We start from the raw sequence: 5819 nt of genomic DNA, 5'->3' as shown, positions 1-5819 counted from the left end.
GGTGCTTGTTCTCTCACGAAAATGAACAACGATTAAATACCTCGGGCGGTTCGATCCAAGGCCGGACCAAGTGATCGCACCCGGGCCAAAAATGTGAACTCTTAGACCGAGTTGCACCCTCCAGACACTGAGGTGTGTTTTGGAGGGTGTGACTGATATGATCCTTACCAACAAATGTGATAAGACCCAATAACAAAGATTGGAAAAAGACCCCAAGATCTGCAAAGGACTAGAATGTTGAGACTTGACCCAATATCTAGAGAGATAAGAACCAAGCCTACAATATATATGACGCCACACCAAGATATTCAAGATGAACACTTAAGAATCAAGATGATAAGTCAAGTTGCTGAACGCCACATGAAAACTTGATAAGTTCAAAAAGTCTTTTCAAGAACAAGAAAGACACAAACTCACATATATTTCATTCAAAGGGGATTGTATCTGATTACATTCTCCTAAACACTTATTTATAGCCTTGGAGAGGCTTTACAATCAGCCAAAAACGTTTTGCTCCAACAGCTCTAAAAACAACATTTAAGACACTAGTAATAAAAGCTGAAATCTAAATGCAAATAACTCTCAGCCCTTACAACTTTGAAACTAAAAGTCTTTGACATAAAAACACACAAAACAACACACTAAATGGGTATAAACACCCCAAATTCGTCCAACTATTCTGAGTGGTTACAAAAGAAACTCCCAAAAGAGTGAACAACCTTATTTATTGTTAAAAATGTGGATCCAATGCCTAAAAATGACCTAGGCATTCTGATTAGTCTTGTAGAACCTTAATCATTGTAATTAGGCTCTCTTGCTTTAGATTTGCCTCAACTTTGGGCCCAAATGAACTAACTTGTTGAATCAGCCCATTTAGAGCCTCTTTGAATTGTTTGGCCTTAAACCTTGTGAGAGGCCCACTAGGCAAACTGAATGGACCACTTGAAAGTTTCCTTCTAGTCATCTCAGGTCCACTTGCATCCATTTGAGCTCCTTGAACACTTGCATGCACTTTAGCTCCTCGATTCTCATCATTCTCCCCCTCTTGAAAGCAATTTGTTCTCAAATCATCACCTACATCAAAATATGATAGATCAGAAACATTAAATCTTGCACTAACAGCATACTCACCAGGTAAGTCAAGCTTGTAGGCATTGTCATTGATGCGCTCCAAAACCTGGAATGGTCCGTCACCCCTTGGAAGTAATTTGGAACGCCTTTGCTCGGGGAATCGCTCCTTCCTCATGTGCAACCAAACCCAATCCCTTGGCTCAAAAACCACTTTCTTGCGGCTCTTGTTGGCATTCTTTGCATATTGCTCAGTTCGTCGCTCTATGTTTTGCCTTGTCTTCTCATGAATCTGTTTCACAAGATCTGCCTTCTTTTTCCCATCCAAGTTAACTTGCTCACCAATACGTAAAGGAATCAAATCCAAAGGTGTTATTGGATTAAAACCATAAACAATTTCAAAAGGAGAGAACTTAGTTGCAGAGTGAACACTACGATTATATGCAAATTCAACATGTGGCAAACAATCTTCCCAAGCTTTCAAGTTCTTTTGAATGATAGCACGCAACAAAGTGGACAATGATCTATTTACCACTTAAGTTTGCCCATCGGTTTGTGGATGACAAGTAGTAGAAAACAATAGTTTTGTTCCCAACTTTGCCCACAACGTTTTCCAAAAATAGCTCAAGAATTTCGCATCTCTATCTGAAACAATTGTGCGAGGCATACCATGCAACCTAACAATCTCTTTGAAAAACAGGTTAGCAATGTTTGATGCGTTATCAGTTTTGTGACATGCAATAAAATGTGCCATTTCAGAAAATCGATCAACGACCACAAAAACAGAATCTCTCCCCCTCTTAGTCATTGGTAATCCCAAAACGAAGTCCATTGAAATATCAACCCAAGGTGCACTAGGAATCGGAAGTGGTGTATACAAACCATTTGGTTGTTGTTTAGACTTGGCTTGTTTACAAGTTATGCATCGTTCACAAATCTTTTCAACATCCCGTTTCATATGGGGCCAATAGAAATGTTCATGCAACACACCCAATGTCTTAGCTACTCCAAAATGACCCATCAAACCACCAGAATGTGCTTCTCTAACAAGTAGTTCACGTAATGAAGAATGAGGAATGCATAATTTATTTTCACGAAATAGAAAACCATCATGAATAAAAAATTTTCCATTCGCCCCACTAGAACAACATTCAAAAGCTTCCCCAAAATCAAAATCAGAAGCATACAGTTCCTTAATGTACCCAAATCCAAGCAACTTAGAATCTAGAGTAGAGAGTAGAACATACCTGCGAGATAATGCATCCGCCACAACGTTCTCCTTACCTTGCTTATATTTGATCACATATGGAAATGTTTCAATGAACTCCACCCATTTGGCATGTCGTCTATTCAGTTTGTGGTTGCCCTTCAAATATTTCAACGACTCATGATCCGTATGTATCACAAATTCTTTAGGCCAAAGATAAAGCTGCCAATTTTCCAAAGTCCTCACCAATGCATATAATTCCTTATCATAAGTAGGATAGTTTCGGGCTGCCCCACTCAACTTTTCACTAAAATATGCAATTGGTCTTCCTTCTTGCATCAAAACTCCACCAATTCCTAAACCTGAAGCATCACACTCAATTACAAACGTTTTAGTGAAGTTAGGCAAAATAAGCAAAGGAGCATTAGTTAATTTTTTATTGATCAGTCTGAATGCCTTTTCTTGCTCAGCTCCCCATCTAAATGGGATGTTCTTCTTGATGAGTTCGGTTAGCGGCGCTGCAAGGCTACTAAAGTCTCGAACAAATCGTCGATAAAAACTAGCCAAACCATGAAAACTTCTTACATAACTTACCGAAGTAGGCGTTGTCCAATCGTGAATTGCCGTCACCTTTTCCTCATCAACTTCAATCCCTTTATCACTTACAACAAAACCAAGAAACACAAGCTTATCCGTGCAAAATGTACATTTCTTAAGATTTCCAAATAAGCTTTCTTTCCTCAAAACTTCTAAAACCAATTTTAGATGTGCAACATGATCCTCAAGGTTTTTGCTATAAATCAGAATATCATCAAAGTAGATAACAACAAAATGTCCAAGGAAAGCACGTAAAACATTGTTCATAAGTCTCATGAATGTACTCGGGGCATTGGTTAACCCAAAAGGCATAACTAACCATTCATACAAACCATATTTTGCCTTAAATGCAGTTTTCCACTCATCTCATTCTTTCATTCTAATCTGATGATATCCACTCTTAAGATCAACTTTAGAAAACACACACGATCCATGCAATTCATCTAGCATATCATCTAAACGAGGAATATGATGTCGATACTTTACCGTGATGTTGTTGATTGTTCGACAATCAACACACATTCTCCATGTCCCATCCTTCTTCGGCACTAGAATCACCGGAACAGCACACGGATTCATGCTTTCTCTCACATGTCCCTTCTCCATTAGCTCGCTAACTTGCCGCTCAAGTTCCTTAGTCTCCTCCAGATTACTTCTATAGGCTGGTCGATTAGGAATTGTGGAGCCAGGAACAAAGTCGATTTGATGTTTGATCCCTCGAATAGGAAGTAAACCAGGAGGTACCTCTTCCGGAAACACATCTATAAATTCCTGCAAAAGAGAGACAACATTGTTCGGCAAAGATCCGACATGATCATCAGTACATAAAAAGGCCTCCTTGTACATGAGTACTATAAGCGGCTGATGGGTGAATAATGCTCTCTTGATCTCACTTTTTTTTTGCCATGAGACTAAATTATTCACTCAGGTTTCTCTCTTTCTTTTCAAATTCCTTTTTTTCATCTTTTTTTCTTTCTTTTTTTCTCTTTCTTTTTCTTTTTTCTCTTTCTCGTTCTCTTTCTTTTTCTTTTTCTTTTTCTTTTTCTCTTTTTTTTTTGTAATTTCAATTGATCAGCAAGAACTTGATTGGGACTTAATGGTACAAGTGTAACAGGTCGCTCTTTAAGAGTAAAAGAGTACCGATTGGTGAAACCATCATGTGAGACCTTCCTATCGAATTTCCATGGCCTCCCCAAAAGCATGTGACAAGCTTCCATCGGCACCACATCACAAAGCACCTGATCTTCATACTTGCCAATCGAAAATGCCACAAGAACTTGTTTTGTCACCTTGATGTTTCCACTATCATTAAGCCATTGAAGACGGTAGGGTCGTGGATGCTTCAAGGTAGGCAGCGCCAATTTTTCGACAAGATCAATGCTCGCGACATTCGTGCAAACTTCCTCCATCAATAATCACACTACACACCTTCCGGTTCACGAAGCATCGAGTATGAAACAAATTCTCGCGTTGATTATTTTCTTCTTTTTTCATTTGTGCACTAAGAGCTCTCCTCACGACTAATAGTTCTCCATCGACTGGGTATTCACCATCGTTGCAATCCTCAAGCAGTGGCATTTCCTCATCTACTTCATCTTCCTCATCCTCAGACTCAAGCTGACCTTGTGCGTTTATCACCATAACCCTCTTGTTTGGGCACTCGCTGGATATAAGTCCTGACCCTCTACATTTGAAACACTTTATATCATGTGTTTTATTAGAATTAGCCTCTTTGCTACCTTGTGTAGCCCCTGGTTGTTGTTTGACATTTTTTGAAGTATCAAATTTAGGCTTGTTTGCTTGAAATTCATCTCGTCTAGAGGCTGCCCTCCACGGATTTGTTGAAGACATACTTGTCCCTCTCCTAGCCATGTTCCTCCGCTTTAGTTGCTTCTCCGCTTTGACGGCTTGGTGCACCATATCGGTCAACTCCACGTGATGTTGCATCTTCACGACATTCGCTATCTCGCGATTTAGTCCATGCAAGAATTTGGCCATCGTTGCTTCTCTGTCCTCCACCACGTTTGCTCTTATCATTGCCACCTCCATCTCCTTGAAATACTCATCTACACTCTTTATTCCTTGAGTTAGACGCTGCAATTTATTGTACAACTCCCGATGGTAATAACTTGGAATGAATCGCCTCCTCATGATGGCTTTCATCTCCTCCCATGCCTCCACCGTGCGCTCTCCATTTCTCCTCCTTTCTTTCAACAACTGATCCCACCATATTATGGCATAATCAGTGAACTCAATCGCTGCGAGCTTCACCTTCTTCATCTCCGAGTAGTTATGACACTCAAACACCATCTCTATGTTTTGCTCCCACTCCAAATAGACTTCAGGTTCATTTCTCCCCTGAAAAGATGGTATGGTCACCTTTATACTCCCCAAATCATTATCCCTTCCAGGCCTTCCCCTCCTAGCTTCTCTATTCCCATTACCAAGCCCAAACCTGCCCCGGTTGTGTTGACGCTCTTCTACACCATCTTCAGCAGCCTCGTCTTCAACACCTTCCGATACATCACCCTCTTCTTCAGCTCTTTGTGCTCGTCTATTGGGAACATTTGGTGCATGATTTGCTGCCATCCCTTCTATTCCATCAATCCTCGCATTTAGTTGCTGAAACTTCTCCGTCATCAAATGAATGCCTCCATTTGAAGATTTCGATTAAGTGGTGGTTGTACGTATCTCCCACGATCAGATTCGTTTCCTAACATTTAATATATATATATTTTTTTATTAAAAAAAACGTATCTGTTAGAGGACCTCACAAACACTTGCTCACGTGTTTCTCTCAATAATGTATCCACTCAACACTCGTGTTTAGAATAAAATGGCTTTTACCCTCAAATAATCTCACACTCTTGCCTTTTTCCACTCTAGTGTTTTCTTTTGTTCTTAATCAGACTAAGTAAACAACAAGTGTTTCGAGTAGCAATTCAGT

At 39.9% G+C, this 5819-nt stretch overlaps 1 pseudogene; it reads right to left on the bottom strand.

Moving 5' to 3' along the window:
* Positions 1-775: 775 nt before the first annotated feature.
* Positions 776-5512, bottom strand: LOC149402663 (uncharacterized; annotated as a pseudogene).
* Positions 5513-5819: the final 307 nt, after the last annotated feature.

Source organism: Urtica dioica, chromosome 3, assembly GCF_054948205.1.
Source record: "Urtica dioica subsp. dioica isolate 48M chromosome 3, U.dioica_male_clone48M_v1_H2, whole genome shotgun sequence".
In the NCBI taxonomy this organism is placed as follows: Eukaryota; Viridiplantae; Streptophyta; class Magnoliopsida; order Rosales; family Urticaceae; genus Urtica; species Urtica dioica.
Note: the sequence above shows the minus strand (reverse complement) of the source record. Positions and strands in the feature narration are given on the sequence as shown.